Raw genomic sequence first — 22,453 nt, 5'->3', positions numbered from 1 at the left:
TGTTTACTCTTTATGTGAGATTTTTCTTCACAATCTTTATTTCCTAAAAACTGCAATGTGCTGAACATGAGATGTCCACATTTCCACTGGCAGGAGAGCCACTTTTGTGTCATTTTGCTTCCTCAGTGTGGGCCCTCCTTCTCTGAAAGTGCAAAGAGTGCAAGCCAACACCCACAGGGCCCATAGCCCCAGGACTATCCAGCTCCATTTCTAGAATAGGGTGAAGGATTTGCTGCATTTGTGCTTCAAAGGTCCAACTCACTTTGGTTGTTCTTCTCAGTTGGCAAACTGCTCATAAAAAGCAAACTTGATCCTATGTGATGGTAAAGCTTGATGGCAGGGGCCAATTTTAAGTCCATGCACTCTTGAATGGTGGGAAGGGTGAGGAGCAACAGGGCCTGCCCATTGATTTCCTGGTCTAGGAATATTCTTTTTCTTTTTTTTTTCTTTTGTATTAAATTATTTTATTGGTACATTGTAGGTATACAACACAATTACATTTCTCATTGGGAATTGTACCTTTATATAATGCATCTTGGTTCTTATTTTTTGCCCCATTCCTAGACCTCCCTTCACACCCTCCACCCTTCCCTATTTACAAAGATTTTATTTCCATTTTTTCCATTTCTTATCATTTTTCCTTTCCCTTCTTTCCTTTCCCCTACCCCTCCCATTACCCCTACCCCTTTGGACTTTTTCTCACTAGGAATATTCTTGCTAATGGAGCACAGTCGGTGGATCTGATGAACTGCACAACATCTGCCACACTCCACTTCAGGGGGTTAATATCCAGATGAAGTCTTTCAGCAACTTCAATCCTTGTTTCCTTTCATGAAGGAGGTTTATTTTCATCATCAGAAAATGAGAAAGTATGACGCTCTCTCTTTCTCCTTTGTCAGTCTGGGAGCAGTGAGCTGGACATCTCACTTTGGGTGGGAGAGGAGGAGCATGACTTTTTTTCTGACATTTCTGACTCTTCCTGTAACTCATCCTGCTGCTCTGATGTACTGCCTTCACTTAGGGAATCATCATACCCTTCATCTACATCATCTTCATCTTCATCCCCACTTCCCTTGGGTGAGCCCACTGGGATATTGTCAACAGATGCAGAGGAGCCTTTCTTCTTATGAACAAAAACATTTTTCTGCCTTTTTCTTCTCTTACTGGCTTTTTTCAGGGCACAAGCTAAGTTACTGTGCCCACCAGGTGGCCTCCCAATTCTTTTATTTTTCTTCTTTCCATAATACTGTGCATTTCTTTTTTGTTGGGAATATTCCAAATCCTCTCTAGCATTGTATTTGGTCTTTGTAAGTACAGAGGAGTTCTCAGAACATGTATCCAGAACCACCTGTGGACCAAAGAGGTTAGGACAGCATTCCAGTTGGATACAGGTTTGCTGGCAGAATTCAGTCACCCAATCTGCTGTTTTCATTATTTCATCAGTAGCCCAATAACTCTTTCCTTTATATTTGGCTTTTAGAACTTCCCCACAACTATGGCACACAGAGTCTTTGTCCAGCTGGAGCTTGTGAAGAACATGACTAGGCTTATAGGCTGCATTAATAAGTAAACTGAGGACCTCTCTGAGGACCAGAACACAGTTCCCAGGTCCTACACATTGTGGGAGCTCAGCAATTCTTCCTTTGTTAAGATATGGCCCTGAGAAGCAAAGGTGGTTGAAATATATCTTAGGACAACGATACTTTCCATTAACTGTAACTGAGTTTCAATCAAACTCTTGAACAAATGAACTTAACAGATGTTTACAGAGTCTTCCACCCCACATAAGCAGAATACACATTCTTCTCAGCTGCACATGGGTCATTCTCAAAAATAGACCACATACTCACATATAAAACATGTTTAAGTAAGTGCAAAGGAATTGAAGTTATCCCCTGTATATTATCAGACCATAGTGGGATGAAATTGGAGATCCATAGAAAAAGAAACAAAAAATTTCATAAACATGTGGAAATTGAACAACACACCTCTGAAGAACCAATGGGCCACAGAGGAAATTAAAGAAGAAATCAGACAGTTCCTTCAATTAAATGACAATGACAATACAACATATCAAATCTATGGGAAACAATGAAAGCAGTCTTACAAGGGAAATTCATAGCAGTGAATGTGCATATTAGGAAAACAGAACAAGCCCAATTAAACAACCTGATGCTGCACCTCAAGCTTCTAGAAAAAGAAGAGCAGGACAACCCCAAAGCTCATACAAGGGAGGAAATTATAAAGATCAGAGGAGAAATCAATGCAATGGAGACTAAGAGAACGATACAAAAAAATCAATGAAGCCAAGAGTTGGTTCTTTGAAAGAATCAACAAAATTGACAAACATTTAGCCCTCCTTGTCAGAAAAAGGAAAGAAAAGGCCCAAATCCATGCAATTAGGAATGAAAAGGATGAAATTACAACAGACCCAGCAGAAATCTGAAGATCATCAATACCTACTTCCAGAACCTACACTCCAGTAAGATGGACAACACAGAAGAAATAGACAGATTCCTAGATACATATGAATTACCAAAGGTGAACGAAGAAGACCTAAAAATTCTGAACAACCCAATATCAACCAATGAAATTGAATATGTAATTAAAAACTTATCACCTAAGAAAAGCCTGGGCCCTGATGGCTTCACTGCTGAATTCTACAAGACATTTAGAGAGGAACTGCTGTCACCACTGTTGAAACTCTTCAGTGAAATTGAAGAAGCAATTCTCCCAAATTCATTCCTGAAAGCAAGCATCACCTTGATCCCAAAAGCAGAGAAAGACCCAACTGAAAAAGAGAACTATAGGCCAATCTCACTAATGAACACAGATGCAAAAATCCTTAACAAGATACTGGCAAACAGAATGCAGAAGATCATCAAGAAGATCATACATCCTGATCAAGTGGGATTCATCCCAGGGATGCAGGGATGGTTCAATATATGAAAATCAATCAATGTAATACACTATATCAATAGAGCCAAGGACAAAAACCATATGATTATCTCTATAGACACAGAAAAAGCATTTGCCAAAATCCAACATGCATTCATGATAAAAACCCTACAAAAAATTGGAATAGATGGTCTCTACCTCAAACTCATAGAAGCCATCTATGAAAAACCAACAGCGAATATCATTCTAAATGGTCAAAAACTGAAATCCTTCACACTCAAATCAGGAACAAGACGAGGATGTTCACTATCACCACTCTTGTTAAATAGACTTCTGGAAACATTAGCCACTGCCATTAGAAAACAGAAAGAAATAAAAGGAAGAAAGATAGGTAATGAAGAAGTCAAATTGTCATTAGTTGCAGATGACATGATACTCTATATAGAAGACCCCAAGAACTCCACCAATAGTCTTCTAGACTTAATAACCAAATTCAGTCAAGTAGCTGGTTACAAGGTCAACACACAAAAATCAATAGCTTTCCTCTACACCAATGACAGACTCACTGAGAGAGAAATAGGGCAAATAATTCCTTTCATAATAGCATCCAAAAACCTGAAATACCTAGGAATCATCCTAATGAAGGAAATCAAAGACCTCTTCTCTGAAAACTATGGCACTCTGAAAAGAGAGATTGAAGATGATATCAGAAAATGGACAGACATCCCCTGCTCCTGCGTAGGAAGGATTAATATAGTGAAAATGGCCATATTTCCAAAACTGCTATATAGATATAATGCAATTCCAAATGAGATCCCAGAAGCATACTTCATAGACCTTGAGAAAACAATCCAAAAATTCATTTGGAACAAGAAGAGACCCAGAATAGCAAAAGCAATTGTAGGTAACAAAGACATGGCAGGGGGTATCACAATCCCCAACCTGCAACTGTACTACAAAGCTACCATGATAAAAACAGCATGGTACTGGCAAAGAAACAGACTTGAGGACCAGTGGAAAAGATTAGAAGATGCAGAAACAACACCAGACACACTCAGCCATCTCACCTTTGACAAAGGGGCCAAACATACTCACTGGAGGAAAGATAGCCTCTTTAATAAATGGTGCTGGAAAAATTGGGCTTCAACTTGCCAAAGAATAAAACTAGACCTGTGTCTCTCACCATGCATTAACTAAAATCAAAATAGATTAAAGATTTAAATATTAAAGAAACTCTGAACCAGTTGGAACAGAGGTTAGGTAGAACCCTTAAAGACATCGGTGTAGGAAATGATTTTATGAACAAAATCTCAGTTGCCCATGAACCAGCACAAACAATCAACAAGTGGGATCTCTTCTATTAAAAGGCTTCTGCACAGCAAGAGAAACCACCAGCAGTGTGAAGAGACAACCCACAATGTGGGAAAACATCTTACCTGCTCTTCCTCAGACAAAGGTCTACTATCTCGAATCTATAAAGAACTTAAAAAAATTAGACCTCCCAAATTTAAAGACCCAATCCGAAAATGGGCATCTGAAATGAACAGACATTTCTCAGACAAAGAAGTAGAAATAACAAATAAATACATGAAAAAATGTTCAACATCACTGGTCATTCAAGAGATACAAATGAAAACAATGCTGAGATTCCATTTCACTCCAGTAAGAATGGCTGCTATCATGAAATCAACCAATAAGAAATGCTTGTAGGGCTGTGGGGAAAGAGGAACCCTGCTCCACTGCTGGTGGAAGTGTACACTGGTGCAAGCACTGTGGAAATCAGTATGGAAATACCTCAAAGAACTAGGACTGGAAGTCCCATTTGACCCCACTATTCCACTGCTGTGGATCTTCCCCAAAGAATTAAAAGAATCATACCACAGTGATATATGTGCATCCATGTTCATAGCAGCACAGTTTGTAATAGCTAAAACTTGGAAACAGCTCAAATGCCCATCAACTGGAGACTGGATCAAGAAAATGTGGTTTTTTAATAAAATGGAGTACTACTCAGCCATAAAAACTGAGAAATTAGAGACATTTATAGCTAAGTGGATGCACATTGAGGGGATACTCTTAAGTGAAATAAATAGGACACACATGTGTAAATACTGAATAGTTTCTCTGGTGTAAGAAACTGAAAGTGTAAATAAGGACTAAAGGACTAAATGTATAATAGGTAATGTGAAATAGGAAGAAAAGGGGCAAAGGGGAAGGAAGTGGGAGGGCTAGGGGAAAGGATAGAAGGGAATGGGATTAATATGAGAAAATGGAAGAATAGGAACAAAATCTTTGTAAATAGGGAGGACTGGAGGGGTTGAAGGGAGGGCTGGGCAAGGGTGAAAAATAAGAACCAAGAGAGACTATGTAAAGGTGCAAATTTCCAATGATGAATGTCATTATATTGTATACCTAAAATGTTCCAGTGATTAGAATGAATAATCGATAATGTAAAATAGGAAGAAAAGGTCCAAAGGGGTAGGGATAGTGGGAGGGTCAGGGGAAAGGAAAGAAAGGAAAGGAAAGATGATGAGAAATGGAAAAAATGGAAATAAAGTCTTTGTAAATAGGGAAGGGTGGAGGGGGTGAAGGGAGGGCTAGGAATGGGGAAAAAATAAGAACCAAGATGCATTCTATAAAGGTACAATTCCCAATGAGAAATGTAATTGTGTTGTATACCTACAATGTACCAGTAAAAGAATTTAATAAAAAAACCCAAAAAAACCCTGTAGCTGAGTCTGCAGTGTTCAGCTCTTGACTCCTTAGGCCCTCATGAACAGGTCTTGAGGATGGTATTTGTTTTTCTGGTTGAACCACAGCAATTTTCCTCTGTTTATGGACTTGTGCCTGGAGAGGAGTGCTTAGGGGGTGGCCATTGGTCTCACACCAGCCCAAAGGAAATATATCCATGGATTTCACCTCAAAATACATTCAGGTACAGGCTTCTTAGATCCCTCCAGCTGGAGCCACAGGTAGGGGTCTCTGACTGCAGTAATGGTGGTGATGCACACTTCTTCAGGGAAAAGAGGGTTCACTGCCTCAAGCTTCATATTCCCCTTAAACTCATGCTCAGAAACTGATGGGGGAAAGCACCACTGGGGAGCAGCTTCAGCACCACACTGTTTGAGGTAGTCAGCCCAGTCGAAGTCCTGGCCTGGGTAGCCTGGTGGTGGGCTGACATGTATACCATTCTTTAGAGTCCACTGCACAGGAAAGATGCCAGGACTGTTAGCATGGCACACAAATGATTGCTGTTCATGACCCTCTGGATGCAAGTTGTCCATCTCCGCCAGAAAGTACTTCTCATCAAAAACCTTAAAAACCATAGCAGGAGAGATCTCAAAAGGTGACCATGGGTACACAGCTTCCAATTTCATATTTACAGAGAATGTATGAATGCCAATAACCTGTTTGTCCTTAAATAAATAAGATGGTAATGGCTCTTCTTCCTCCTCTTTGACTTTGGCCAAAATCTCCTGCCACTCAGTTTCATTTTTCAAATCTCTGATGGCTACTGGGGGCTGAAGTTCATATCCCTGTTGAGCAGCCCAACCAAAGCGATGAAGAAATGGATCCAAGTAATACAACTGATGTTCGAAATTGTCAGGACTTTCAAGTCCTTCATAATGCAGCTTCAGCCATCCCCCGATGTTTTCTACTACAGTAACAATCCAAGTACTTAGAGAGTCCCGAAAAGCTTAGTATTCTAGCCTGAAGCCTGGAGCAATGAGATCTAAAGGATTCCTTCCATGGCAGAGGCCCTCTAGAAGTGGAACAGGAGGACTACATGCACCAGTCAGGGCCTCCCACAGAAAGGCATCCCAATCAGACAATATTTCTGATGGCTTCTGGGTCTTCAAGGGTCTTCTTATTCTGCTCACACCATCCAATGGGGTAGAGCTCAGCCTTTCAAATGTCACACCAGAAGTCTGCTCTCTGATCCTCCCCATAGCCATCATAGTGGAGGAGGAGCAACTGCTGACAGGTAATAATAATGGTGGCAACCCAGTAGTTTTCAGGATTTGTTCTCACAGCCACCTCCAGGTTCATACCAGGAGCAAATCCATTTTGCAAATGTGTGTCCACATGTTTAAATGACCCTTAGAGAACTGCTGTGGACCCTGTCTCTTCTAGATAATCTTCATAGGTTAATTCCATTTCTTCCATACTAGATCTAGCATCTGGACCAAGCTACTGTTCCCTGTTCATCTCTACAGCACATGGGCTATCTCCTCCCCACACAAAAGAAAGGCCTGACGGTCCAGCTATGATCTGAAGATGACTTGAAGATTTCAAGTGTCTGTCCAATGGGCATCCAAGGGTCCAAAAGAAACTACTGCAATTCCAGAACTCAGGAGGCTGAGGCAGGAGGATTCCAGCTAGTTCAAGGCCAGCCTGGGCTGTAGAGCAAGACCTATGTATGGCTGGCCTGGCTGGCTCAAGCTTCCGGTGATCCTCCTGCCTCAGTCTCTGCAGTGCTGGGATCCACATAGGGCTCTCTCACTCTATCTGCTGGGAGTTTTTGTGTGTGCGCTCCCTCAGTCGCTTGCTTTTCTTCTCTCTCACTTTCCTCCTCTCTCGTTCGTTTTCTTTCTTTCCTTCTTTGCACTTGCCCACGTGGGAGCTTTTTCCGCTCACGCCCTCCTTCCTGCTGGGCTCCGCAGAGCCGGGCAGCCGGCATCTCTCCCCGCCCCCCTCCACCCGGGGTCCAGCGTCAGCAGAGGCGCTCCCTCCATTTTCTTATGTCCTCCTAGATCTCTTTTTTCAGGGTGCTGTAGTTTTCACTGTAGAGGTCTTTTGCTTCCTTTGTTAGACTGATTCCTAGATATTTCATTTTTTTGGATGCTATTGTAAAATGAATTGTTTCCTGAAATTCTCTCTCAGTGAGTCTGCTATTTGTGTATAAGAAGGCTATCATATTTTGAGTGTTGACCTTATATCCAGCAGTAGCTGAATATGTCTGAATCTGTCCATTAAGTATAGAATTCTTTTGGTAGAGTTTTTTGGGTCTTTTATATAAAGTATCGTATCATCAGCAAATAACGAGAGTTTAACTTCTACTTTTCCTATCTTTATTCCTTTATTTCTTTCTCTTTTCTAATTGCTGTGGCTAATGTTTCTAGAACTATATTGAACAGGAGTGGTGAGAGTGGGCATCCTTGTCTTGTTCCTGATTTTAGCATGAGAGTTTTTAGTTTTTGACCATTTAGTATGATGTTGGCTGGGGCAGAGAAGGTGAGCCAGTCCCAGCACCCAGAAGGAAGCTCCCCCACTGCCATCCCAAGCTCCTAGGGCAGAGAAGGTGAGCCACATGGGCGCCAGAAGCACCCGCCCCAAACCCTTGGAAATGAAAGGAAATGTACACAAGTCTCAAAAACAGACTTCTGGATCACCTACAGCAACCTTAAAGGGAAATGAGATGGAACAATTTGATACTCAAACACCTGAACTCTCTGAACTGGCAACAAAAGAGGATCTGGGAAAAATAAAATCAGAAATAATTATTCAGATAACAGCAAAGGTTTTGCCCATGGTGCAAGACATGATTAATAAATCTAGAGAGGACACAGATAAAAAAAATAGAGGATCTGAGGAACATGATGGAATCCCAACACAGGAAACAAATGGAAACCATAAAACAGATGCAAACAGATTTCCAGGAGATTAAAAACGCCATCAAAACTCTGTGCAGCAGATTGAACCAATGTAAGGATAGAATTTCAGATATAGAAGAAAAGATTGCAATTAGTTACCAGGAAAAGAAAAATTGCTTTAAAATTGTAAAGGAACATGAGAAATCAATCCAGCAGCTGCTAGACAATGCAAAGAAGAATAACATAAGACTGATTGTAGTCAATGAAGAAACAGGAGAGAGTGCAGCTAACATAAAAAAAAAAAACTGCTCACAGAAGTGATGGCAGAAAACTTCCCAAGGAGGGGAAAAGAACTTGACATACAGATAAGTGAGGCATATAGGACTCCAGCTAGCCTTGATCAAAAAAAAAATCTACACATAGGCATATAATAGTTAGGATTCCAGAAAACCAGCAGAAGAACAAAATTCTGCAAGCAGTGAGAGAAAAGAAACAAATCACATACAAAGGAAATCCCATCAGAATCACAGCAGACTTCTCAATGCAAACCCTCAAGGCAAGAAGAGCTTGAAGTGCTGTATTTCAAGCCCTAAAGGAAAACAGCCTCCAACCCAGATTGATGTACCTTGCAAAACTATCATTCAAAATTGATGGAGAAATAAGATATTTTCATAATAAAGAGCACCTCAGAAACTTCATGAATATCAAACCAGCATTCCAAAAAATTTTAGACAATACCCTAGGAAAAGACAATGAGGATCACAACCCCAGGAAACCCAGCAGAATGAATCCACTGGGCGTGACAAATTAAACCCAAAAGGGGAGAATCTCACAAAAAGAAAAAGTCATGACAAGGCTCTTAAAACTTTTAACTTCATCTCCCTAATGAATGTATAATTCAATCTTTTTATTGTGCTGATTAGTATTTTTCTGATTCTGGAGTTGCACACATTTCCTGTTGCTGTACTGGCTATTTATCTTCTTCTTATGTCTACTTTTTAATTAGGTTGTGTCTTAATGAGCTGTAAGAATTCTTTATATAATCTGGTCATAGGTTATATGCATTGTAAATACGGTCTGTTTAAGGACTACTTTTCATTGTAATGATGTCATTTAAAGTTCTAACTTTTGATAGAATCTCACTTATCAATTTTTTTCTTTTATACATCATGTTTTTTGTATCCTAGGTAGTTCTTGCCTACCCTGAATTCAAAAATATTTTCCCTTATAATTTCTTCTTAAAGTTTTATACTTTTAGGCTTTCATATTTAGGTTCATAAATCCCTTCAAGTTATTTTCATGTATGGAAATAAAGTGTTGAGGTTAATTTTTTATATATGGATACCAAGTGTTCTAGTGCCATTTGCTGAAAACACTATCTCTTCCTCGGCTCTAGAATTGAGTTTATATTCTATAAAATGCTAATGTTAAATAATCTTTCAAAACTCACTGGACCATATATGTGTGGTTCTATTTCTAGATTCTCTGTTTTATTCCAATGATCTATATATCTTTTCTTACACCAACACTGCTTTGATTACTGTAGCTTTAGTAGAAGTCTTAAAATTAGGTACTAAATGTCTTCCAACACTGTTTTTCGTTTTTAACTTTTCTAGGTCCTTTGTACTCCTACATAACTTTTAAATTTCAATATCCAATTCTTCATTTATAGCAAGTATATACACGACTGAATTTTTATATGTACCTTGTGTTTTCTAATCCTGCTAAATTCAAACACAAGCTCTAGGGGCTCCTAGAGATTTCTTACTATTTTCTCTGTAGATGATCATTTCATCTACATATAAAGATTTTGCTTATACCTTGCCAATCCTATCCTACTTGTGTCATTTTATTGCCAGACTACTTTGGTGGGCCTAGGTTTCAAAGTTTAATGGACAGATAAAGAGTAAGCATATCTCTCCTTGTTCCCCACCTTAAGGAGAAAGCATTGTATCTTCTCCATTCATGTAAGGCATTATCACTGGAAGTATGGAGTACATGTCTTTAATCTGTTGAGAAGGTTCTGTTCTATTTCTGGTCTCCTGGTAGCTTTTACCATGAACAGTTGTAGAATTTAATCCAATATTTTTTTCCAACTAGTGACAGGATCATATGGCTTTTTCCTTTCCTCTGTTAAAATGATGACTTTTGGGGGTGGATCTTCCAATGCTGAACCAACACTGCCATCCCTAGAAGAAAACCACTTTCTACATCCTGCCAGATCTGACTTCTAATAGTTTGTTTTGTTAAACAAATTTCTATCTATGTTCATACTTTTTTCTTCTATTATCTTTATCTAGTTTTAGGATTAGCATAATATTGAGTTCCTAAAATGAGGGGAGAAGTGTTCCTTTTTTTTTCTGCCTTAATTATTTGATATAGTTTATCAATTAAAATGTATATGAGCCTGCTGTTGTCATATAGGTAGGTTTTCAAGCTAAGAATATACTTTCTTTAATATGTGCTATTCAAATTTTTTATTTCCTCCAGAGTTAGTTTCATTAATTTGTCTTCCAAGTTACTTCTTAGAAGTTGTCAAATTTATTTCAAAACAGATTTTTGAAATATGCTTTCTATATCCTTTTAAATTCTGTAAAATCTGTGGTAATGTCTCCTAGATCTTGATATTGTAATTTAAAAAATGTATAATTGATATTGTGTAACAGGAAATAAAGTTCTAAAGGAGCAGGGGAAGTGGGAGGTGTAGGGGAAAGGCAAAAAGGGAAAAGAAAAAATATGAGAAAAGGAAAAAAATGGAAACAAGGTCTTTGCAAATAGGGAAGGGTGGAGGGGGTGAAGGTAGGGCAAGGGAAGGGGAAAAAATAGAACCAAGAAACTCATGTAATGGTACAAGATCCCAATGATGAATGTAACTGTATTTTAAACTGAAAATGTACCAATAAACTTATTGGGGAAAAATATATATAATATGATGTTGGCTGTTGGTTTTTCATAGATAGCCTTAATCATGTTGAGATAACTTCTGTTTCAATTTTCTGTAGGATTTTTATCATGAATGGGTGCTGAATTTTGTTGAATGCCTTCTGTGCATCTATTGAGATGATCATATGTGTTTTTTTTGACTCTGTTAATATAGTGTTTTACATTTATTGATTTATGAATGTTGAACCATCCTTGCCTTCCTGGGTTAAATCCAACTTGGTCAGGGTGTATGATCTTCTTGATGACCCTCTGTATTCTGTTTTCCAGTATCTTGTTGAGGATTTTTGCATCTATGTTCATTAGGGAGATTGGCCTGTTGGTCTCTTTTTGAGAACTACAGGTCTTTCCCTGGCTTTGGAATCAAAGTCACACTTGCTTCCAGCAATGAATTTGGAAGCCTTGCTTCTCTTTCAATTTCCTTGATGAGTTTAAAGAGTAATGACTTTAGTTCTTCTTTAAATGTCTTGTAGAATTCAGCAGTGAAGCCATCAGAACCTGGACTTTTCTTTGTTAGTAAACTTTTTATTACATTTTCAATTCACTCATTGTAATTGGGGTGTTTATAATTTTTATATCTTCTTCATTTGACCTTGTTAATTCATATGTATCTAGGAATCTGTCCATTTCTTCTGTGTTTTCCATTTTATTAGAGTACAGGTTCTCAAAGTACATATTGATGATATTCTGGATTTCTGCTGGTTCTGTTTTGACTTCCCCTTTTTCATTCTTAATTGCATGGATTTGAGTCTTTTCTTTCCTTTTTTTTTTGTTCGTGTTTTTTTGGGGGGGTGGGTTGGTACCAGGGAATGAACTGAGGACCTTGCACTTGCATCACAGGCAGTGGTACCACTGAGCTAAATCCCCGGACTTTCTTTCCTTTTTTTGATAAGTTGGCTAAAGGTTTATCAATTTTATTTATTCTTTCAAAAAACAAACTAATTCCTTAATTTTTTGTATTGTCCTCTTAGTCTCCATTGCATTGATTTCTGCTCTCATCTTTATAATTTCTTCTCCTGTGCAGGCTTTGGGTTTGTTATTCTCTTCTTTTTCTAGGAGTTTGAGTTTCTGCATTAGGTTATTTATCTGAGTTTTCTCTGTTTTCCTAATATGGGCATTCACTGCTATGAATTTCCCACGTAGAACTGCTTTCATTGTGTCCCATAGATTCCTGTATGTTGTACTGGCATTATCATTTACTTGTAGAAACTGTCTAATTTCTTCTTTAATTTCCTCTGTGACCCATTGGTTGTTTAGGAAGGTGTTATTCAATTTCTAGGTGTTTGTGGGAGTTTTGCAGTTTCTGTTATTGATCTCCAATTTTATTGCACTATGGTCTGATAATATACAGGGTGTAATTTCAGTTCTTTTACATTGACTTAGACATGTCCTGTGAGCTAGCATGTGGTCTATTTTGGAGAATGACCCGTGTGGAGCTGAAAAGAATGTGCATTCTGATTTTGCGTGGTGGAACACTCTGTAAACATCTATTAAGTCCATTTGTTCAATACCTTGGTTCAGTTCTAGAATTTCATTGTTAATTTTTTGTCTAGATGATCTGTCTATTTGTGGTAGTGGGGTATTGAGGTCCCCCACTACAACTGTATTAGTGCTTATTTGATTTTTCATGTCCATTAATATTTGTTTTGTATAGTTTGGGGCATTCATATTTAGTGCATATATATTTAGGATTGTCGTCTCTTCCTCTTGGATTGTTCTCTTCACAATGATGTAATGACTATCTTTGTCTCTCTTAATTAGTTTTGGTTTGAAATCTACTTTGCAGATAAGATTGCTATCCCTGCTTTTTTCTGGGTTCCTTTCATGTGGAGAGCCATTTTCCATCCTTTTACTTTCAGTCTATGAATTTCTTTTTGAGTTAGGTGTGTTTCTTGTATACATCATATTGCTGGATTTTACTTCTTAATCCATTCTGTCAGTCTACTTCTTTTGATTGGTGAATGGAGGCCATTAACATTGACAGTTATAATTGATAGTTATTGACTCATCCTTGTCTTGATGTTTTACTGTTGTTGGCTCTTATTTCTTTTTCCCCCTTTCCCTTTAGTTTCTTATCTTGTCTGATGGCTTCCCTCTGTTGAGCTTCATGGAGTTGTGACCTTTGTTGTCTTTTTCTAAGATATTGCTTAGAATTGTTTGGAGTCCTGGTTTAGTGTTCATGAAATTTCTCAGGTGTTCTTTGTCTTGGAAGTATCTAATTTCCCCATCGATTTTGAAACATAATTTTGCAGGATACAACAGTATAGGTTGGAAATTATTTTCTTTTAGGGCTTGAAATACTTCACTCCAGACTCTCCTTGATTTGAGGGTTTGTGTTGTGAAGTCTGCCATAATTCTGATGGCCTTTTCTTTATAGTTGATTTGTTTCTTTTCTCTAACTGCCTGTAGGATTTGTTCTTCTGTTGGGTTTCTGGGATCTTGACTATTATATGTCTAGGTGTAGATTTTTTTGATCATTCCTGGGTGGAGTTCTATGTACCTCACTTATCTCTATGTCCAGTTCTCCACCTCTGTCTGGGAAGTTTTCTACTATTACTTCTGTGAACAGTTTTTTATGTCAATTGTGTTTTCTCCTGTTTTTTCATGGAATCCTATCAGTTTTATGTTATTCTTCTTTGCATCATCTACCAGGTGTTGAATTGATTTCTTATGGTTCCTTACTATTTTAAGAAATCTCTGTTTTCATGGTCCTTCATCACAATCTTGTCTTCTATATCTGATATTCTATCTTCAGATTCTCTTAATCTGCTCTGCATGCTTTCAATGGAGTTTTCAATCTCCTGAATATCTGTTTGAATCTGTTTCATAAATTCCATTTCTTTCTCATGTTGGGCATTCATGGCTTCCAGCATGTTTCTGAGCTCATTTATTTTGTCATCAGTTTCTGTTTTAGAGCCTCTAATCATGTCTTTCATTCTGCTTACCATCTCTGTAGTTATCTGGGAGATTATTTCTGCTTTGAATTTTTCTAGAGCCTCATTCATCTGTTTTGTTACTTCCTGTGCTATCAGTTCAGGGTGTCCAGGTGGTTGATTATCAGACTTTTGCACCTCAGTTCCCCCAGAAATTGCCTTGAGTGGGGTGGAAGTCTGGGTTTGTAACTTGCCTAAATGCCTTCTCATTTTTGTTTTTGGTACTGATCTTGGTTTAGTTCCTGGGTTGATATTTTGAAGTTGCTTATTGTAAGTATCTTTGTTGATGTATTTAAAACCCTTATGGATTGATTGCTTCTCAGAGGTGTCTTCCAGATATAGCTGGTCTTTAGGTTTTGAGTCTCTAATGGCTCTGAGGCTATCTCATTTTCATTATACTAGGAAGGGAAACTGTTTAGATCAATCACAACACCTTAGCCCAAGTCATACAATCAGCAACATCATAGCATCAAATACCTCTTAGAGAATGACAATTTATGGTAGTTATTAATTTATTACTTTTAAATAATAAAGGGCCTCCTTCAGGGTATGTCTCTGCTGTCACAATAGAAAACATGGGCATCAGTGTGCAGTTATAAGTCAATGAGTCTCAGTAAGCTAGTCCTAAACCCATGAGATTCAGGCAGATTTCTGGTTACAAGTCACAAGTTGAGCTGCCTGTCCTCCTGCAGGATTGCACTCTGCAAGTTTATACTGCAGGTTTCAGCAGCTTTTCCCCTGAAGAAAGTCCAGTTTCCGATGGGAGCTGATAATCCCTCCAATTTGCCAATCATGGTGGTCTTGTGTGCCTTAATTGCAGAGATTCCCTTCACTTTTCCAGTGGGCTTGTTTTCACCAGGGAGCCCGAGACAGTCGCTCTCCCTGTTGTTCACTTCTGGTGCTCAGGACAATGGCTTTTATGTCCCCTTGTGCCTCTGCAGTGTGTAACCAAGTAGCTGCACAGCCAACAGGCCACAGGCCAGGGGTGGGGGGGTTGTTTTTGCATACACCTGCGCGGCCAAGCTGTCAGCTGGTGGACCTGCCCAGGGAGGGTCCTTGATTTCTTAAAATGAGGGGAGAAGTGTTACTTCTTTTTTCTGCTTTAAATGTTTGATATAATTTATCAGTTAAAACATATACAAGCCTGTTTTGTCATATAGGTAGGTTTTCAAGCTAGGAATATACTTTCTTTAATAGGTTCTATTCAAATTTTATATTTCCTCCAGAGTTAGTTTCTTTAATTTGTCTTCCAAGGTACTTCCTAGAAGTTGTCAAATTTATTTCAAAAAAGATTTTTGAAATATGCTTTCTATATCCTTTGAAATTCTGTAAAATCTGTGGTAATGTCTCCTAGATCTTGATATTGTAATTTAAAAATATATAATTGATATTCCATAATAGGAAGTAAAGGTCTAAAGGAGCAAGGGAAGTGGGAAGGGTAGGGGATCAGAAAGAAGGGAAAAGAAAAAATATGTGAAAAGGAAAAAAGTGGAAACAAGGTCTTTGCAAATAGGGAAGAGTGGAGGATGTGAAGAGAGGGTAAGGGAAGGGGAACAAAATAAGAACCAAGATACTCATGTAATGGTACAAGATCCCAATGATGAATGTAACTGTATTTTATACCTAAAATGTATCAATAAACTTAATGGGAAAAAAATTTTTAAAAATGAAAATATTGCTAAGTCTCTCAAGGAACTAGAAAGGAAAAAAGACCAAAGTCAGAAAGCAACGTTACTCTTTTCTTGTTTTTGTGTTTTGTCTCTATTTATTTCACTGGGTAAGGTTCATACTCTTTCAACCAATCAGTTTACTTGCATTGGAGTATACACGTAGTGATCAAGCATAACCAACTCATTAGAGTTCCACCTACCTTTTCACTCCAAGGATTTAAAACTTTAAATTCTCAGTAGACAAATTCCATTTCAAGAGAATGTCAAACTAGTCCAGCTACCACTGGGCATTCTCCTCAATCCATTCCACTGTGGCCAGCAATCCAGTCCATTGTTGTCCCAAATTTTAGTTATCTGGTATGATTATGGGTACTATTCCTGACTTCTGAGGAGAACCTGTTAGTGAGATCCATTTACTAGAGAAGAGGAACAGGAAATCTCTCCATAGATTTTTTTTTTTTTCAGAGTCAGCTTCTTATGCTGACCTTATCTTGCTTTCATAGCCTACATATCCTTTCTTGGATACTGATATATTGTCCCAGGTATCATATCTGCTTCTGATTTGGGGCCAACTTCAAGATTTCGAGGATTTATACAGCTCTCTGTGCTCACTATTCTCATCATGCTTAACCTAATCGTTATCCACTTCCAACATGATGCATTTAACTTGTTGTGATTTGAATTTCTATCAGTCACTGTTTGTGAGCCAGTGAACTGGAAAAACATTTTCCAAGCTATGTCATCAGATCCTCCCAACCTCTTGGGGTCCTGGGGGTTCCCTCTGTTAGTGACTTTCCTCCCTAGATCATATTACACAAAACTATTTGATAGCAGCAGTAGTCCCCAAGACCTCAGGTTAAGTTAGTTGAATCAAATAACCCTATTTCATAGCATCCTTAAATGTAGGATGATAATGCACCCCTTTTGTATTTAACATTCTTTCTTCTTTACTTCCATCTCTCCTACTGTCCAATCACATTTGTCCATTCATCCTTGGCACCTTTTAAAGCACACCTCTAGGAGGCCATTGTCACCTAAGTACAGATCTCTGCTGTAATTTATCTATGTATTTGACATTTGGATTTATTTATGGATTTTCTTCTCATATCTCAAGCAGAGTTCTGTATAATACCATTTTTTGGAATAATCTTTTAATTTTTTAGCTGCTTATAGATTTCACTTTGCTGAATGTGTATATTTTGGAAATATTCCTTTTGAGGTTAAACTGAGGAAATACCAAGTTATGCAAATTTACGCAAGTTTCTTTACCATAAAGCTTATCCAAGTCATTGTGTGCAAATGAGTTATAAAATCAAGGCTTTTCATGTCATCAGGAACTTGATCACAGCAGACATTTTGTATGTACATCTGTTTACTTTATTTGGGAAAATTCTATTAATAGATCACCAAGTTAATACAGTTAAAAAATATTTTTCTAAGTGCAAATTGCAACTTAGTGGTCATTGAAATTAAATCAATTGAATAGGTATGACTAACTTAATTTTTTAAATAAATAGAAAATACCTCAGTCTATTGAACAAGTTTAGGGAAAATACTATTTCGTATGACCTTTATATTGTAGTTATATGTTCATGTGTGAATGATGCTGATGTAAAATGTATTCCTTATTTTGAATAGCTTGCCACTCATCTAAAGTGTTCACCTTTAGGTAACTATAGGTGGATTAAACAAATCACCACTAGAGGGAGAGTTGGCACAGAGTATAATCCTGGGGACCATGAGAGGAGTTGGCTGCTTCCAAGAACACAGGTAGTTAAAAAAAAGATATTAGGGGAATAAACATGTTTAATCTTGCAGGTAGACCCTCTAACATAAAACGTCTGCTACAACACATTCCAGAGAACTGGAGGTGCACATCTTGCAAACAAAAACACACAGTGTACAAATAATAGAGGGGTCAGAACTCAGTAGTTCATCTGTGCCCTTAGCTCACTGGAGACAGGAGTGGATATTGCAGAAAGAGATTTGCAAGGTTAAGTGAATGACCTAGAACTTTACACCTACAGAAACTGAATTTTTTAAATTCTTCCTCTTGGCTACTCAGGAAAACATTTTCTATGTGCTCAACTGGGGAATTCTTCAGTAGTGACAAAAAGGGTCCAATTGTTGTAGCTTACATCAAACTTCATAATTAAATTGCCCTAACTACATGATCTCATCTGCAACTCTAGATAGCCATGAGTCAAGGCAGTGCGTTTTTCCAATATGTTAGTAGTCCAGACCAGATCTTCTTAAACTTTAATTTGCATTTATATCCCCCAGGGATCTTGTTAGATTGCACATTATGATTCAATTGGCTGCAAAGGAAGCATAAGGATTATGTATTTCTAACAACCGCCTCAAATTTCAAGTAGCAAAGGCCCTTACAGCATACTCTTCTTTCTTAGAACTTAAGGTTCAACAGTAGGAGGTCAAGAAAGGAGGGAAATTCTTGCTCCTTAAACTTAAAGTCTGTTCCTGAGCTGTGATGTCCAGCTCTTAGGCCCAGCTCTAACCTATGACAGTTAACAATGGATGCCTTTTCCCCACCTTAAAGAGATGCACAGGAGAGTAATGTACAAAATCATGTCATTCACAAGCATTGTTCACTTTTAAATGACCCTACCACCTGTCACCTGTCCTTTCCTGATTCCTGGTGACCCAACAAAAAGCATTCACCCAGACCTCACAAACAGCAAGAGACCACTAGCAAGCATGGAAGTAGTTTAAAAGCTAAAGGGTTTATTGCAAACTAAGATATGACTGAGTGTGAGTGACAATGAGTTGCTTTGTTTTGGTTTCTTTAATTTTACCATTTCAAGGTGTTCCACATCCTACTGTTTCATATTTATAATTTATCTTACTTCTACTTTCAATTTTGAATTGTGCATCAGTTTTCCTATTACTCATCAGTAATTAATGGCATACAAGACATGCAGTGCATATGGATGAGGCCTTAAGCATACGAAAAAGAGGATAGGTCAACCCAAGGACACCCAGGACAGTCAATATACATGTCCTGTTGGGTGGAAAGTCATCCCTGGTTCTACTTTATGGATAGTTTGTGGTCACCTCTCTACCTGAAGTTTTCTTTCATTTGGTTGAGGCCCTCTCACACCTTGGGCCACCTTTCTTTATCAGAAAAAAAAAATAGCTGGCACAGTTCAGCCATCCTTCACCACCCACAGAAAGGACAGGTTTTACCAACTCAAAAGTTCTAGACCACCTCCTACCACTCATGCCTGACTATCTGCCTACAACACCATGCAGGAAACACCCATTTCTTGATTTAGACTACTGGGCCAGTTCTGAGCCAGTTTTTGTTCACTCCAGTTTAAAGTAAAGATTAGCTGTTGACATTCTTGAACACACACCCTAAACAAGAGTTCTCATGCATACACATACACAAACATCACACATACGTACACACAGAGAACCTTTTATATAGAAGAGGAATAATGAACAGGCATAGGATAATCAGAAGGATAATCAAAACCAACCATTCATCAACAAATACACCTGTCTATTAAAAACCAAAACAAAGTCCAAAGGAAAACATTTATGACATATAATCAGTTTACATGACCAAATAGAACACCAAAGTTCACTTTAAAACATTTGAATTCAAGTTCAATAATGGCTAGTGGCTTTTATTTGCATAGATAACCATATAATTTGGTGCTTTTCCTAGAAAAAAGAAGCATTTGCCTCAAAGATGAGTTCTCTTTTGCCTTTTTATTGTATTAGGGAACTACTATATTAGTTTTCCCTTTCTGCATAACATTTTCCCCAAATGTGGTGACTTAAAAGCAAGCACTTATCCCATAGTTGTTACAGGTATGAGAAAAAGGAGGAAAGCATCTTTTGGTGATGGGCCCTGTTCTGGGCTTGTAAGGTATGTGTTCACATTTCACTGCACTTCCATTGTCTATTTACCCATATATCAATCAAATCTTTGAAGCATAGCCTCATCTCAGAAGCAACTTGGAGCCATTTAACAAGAAGTTCTGTAAAAGATTTTCATAAATTCACACAGAAAGGCCTAAGAGCAACCTAGAGTAAGCTGATCCAAAAGTTTGCTGGAGATGGTTCATGACAGAAATGATTAAGCAACACACATGCAATGGTTGGCTGTGGAAGTAACCAATACCAGGAGTGATGAAGGTATACATTGTGGATTCCCAGAATAACACAAGGTTGGGGTCAAGGACATTGTACAAATGGGTCCCAAAGAGTCAAGATTGATGAGAGCTTGATTCTCAGTGTTATGGATGTTGTGACCTCATTTGGTAGTTATGTATGACTATCTAGGAGCAGCTACAAGGAAACTCTATCTTCACTTTCAATTCAGCATCATGTGTGATATCTGCTAGTAACATCCTTGTTCAGTTCTCTTCTCCTTGTTTAGTCCCATTCTCTATATTCCTCTAAACTCTTTCTGCCCATTCCATTGTGAACCTCAGCCCTACATTGCACTTCTTACCAGAAGTTATTCTATAGCATGTCACTGATTCTAGGCATGTGTTGGCTTCTTTTGGTCCTCAAGCCTACAACATTCCACAATGGAGCTCACAGCAGAATCTGAATCTACCTTTCCTTTGTGTTTTTCCCCAAGGCCTCTTTGAGAATAGCTCTGGGTAGTGTGGTAAAGGGTGATGGGCAAGTATACGAAGGGGTGGGGATAACATATGGTGCTCAGTTGCTGATTATAAGCAAAACTCAGAAAAGACATGATTTCACTGAACTATATAATAGCTTACCATTAAAACAACAAGAAGTGACAAACCATATGCTTATGGCTTACAAAAACTGCTAATTAAACAAAATATGCACATGCCAGCAGCTTACTAAATGTAGTATGTCACCATTTAGATTCCTGGCACCCATAACACCACTACCCCCCCATCTGCCAACATAATCCAAGTTCTGTATACCATATATTCCATCTGTTTTTCCTCCCAGCAGTGCCAGCTCTTCCTTGAGTAAAACTCGGGAATGTTCACCAGAGGACAGAAGTGGAAGATCTTCTCGGGAGATCTCCGCCACTCTGAGTCTGGGTATGAAGTGAGAGCAGCTGGGAGGAAGCTCTTGCCAGCTTCAAGCTGATGACTCCTGACACCTCTGGGCTCCAAATAAACTGTCCTCTGACTGGAAGAAGCCATAACTGGAAGCATTTCCCAGTTGACACAAGCTGTTTATTCTTATCTAGATCTGAAAGCTTCCACGTCCAACTGCCAAGTTTTTAAGGTGTTTGGAAACCTACAGATTGTCTCAGGTAGAAAACTAGTTTCTGTATTCAACAGAAGCCATTCAATGCTATGATCTTTCATGTTTTCAGTGTTTTGGGGATTTTATTGCTTTGTTTTGCTCATTCTGCTTCTCCCACTATACAGCTCTTCAGTTTAAAAGTTTTCTTGGAATAAAAATTAAAATTTCTTGTCTCTGGCTACAGAAGTCCAGGTTTCAAAGGAACTGGGGAGAGTCAGGTCAGGGTCAGTGTCAAGGGAAAGACTTCTACAAATACTTCTGTAAATCTGAAGGCCTCAGAACTGCGAGATCAAAGGCAGTGCTGTTATCAATGGCAATACTCAAAGATAAATTTTCACTCTGCTTACTGAGAGATCTGCCAGCAGATCTTCTTTTCTGGGTGGCCTTTCAGAAACTGCTTTTGATTCACATGCAGGGAGAAAAATCTGTGATCTTGAAACTCTCCCTTCCAAGAAGATCCCATAACATGATCATTTGATCTTTTCCCTCATGTTCTGCTTTTGAGGTCTAAGGTATATTGAATCACAGAAGACAAAAATCCCTGTAATATTGATACTTTGTTCCTCTGTGTGACAAACTTTTTCAATTAACATTCCTGAAGTAAATCATTCAAATAATTATTCACAAAGAATTGTCCCAAAGCCTTCACATAGACAAAAATAACTGGCATTAAATTCTGTCTCAACAGTCATTTGTTTCAATTGATGTGCTTATTCTTGGAATGGATTGTCTTACAGATTGCTGTAGGCTTTGAAAAATAGGACTCATAATTTATGAAGGGATATCCATTTAAGTATTACTTCAAAGAGGACACTACTCTTATTCAAATAATAATAATCAACATTTATCAAAGGTTGACCAAGCACCAGACATTTTATATAGCCTCTACATGTGTTAGATTATTTAATCATCAAACCAATCTTATGAAGCAAGTATTATTACTATCTCCATTTTACACCTGATAGAACAGAAGGTCACAATACAATTAAGTAACTTAGCCAGGGTAATCTATATAATGGTCTCACGTCTGACTAGATTATGAGACTGTAGGATCTGAAGGTAACCTTCAGACATCTTTTTACATTGATTAGTCCTTAATAAATAGGTTAATTATATATAAAAGGAATCTCAATATATAATGAGTTTTTAC

The 22,453-nt window shown here is 38.2% G+C and overlaps 1 pseudogene; it reads right to left on the bottom strand.

Annotated features, from left to right (window-relative positions):
* Positions 1–276: 276 nt before the first annotated feature.
* Positions 277–7,107, bottom strand: LOC101714559 (scm-like with four MBT domains protein 1; annotated as a pseudogene).
* Positions 7,108–22,453: the final 15,346 nt, after the last annotated feature.

This window comes from Heterocephalus glaber, unplaced genomic scaffold (genome assembly GCF_053883595.1).
Source record: "Heterocephalus glaber isolate CG9 unplaced genomic scaffold, H.glaber_assembly_v1.0 deba00000470, whole genome shotgun sequence".
Taxonomy (NCBI): Eukaryota; Metazoa; Chordata; class Mammalia; order Rodentia; family Bathyergidae; genus Heterocephalus; species Heterocephalus glaber.
Note: the sequence above shows the minus strand (reverse complement) of the source record. Positions and strands in the feature narration are given on the sequence as shown.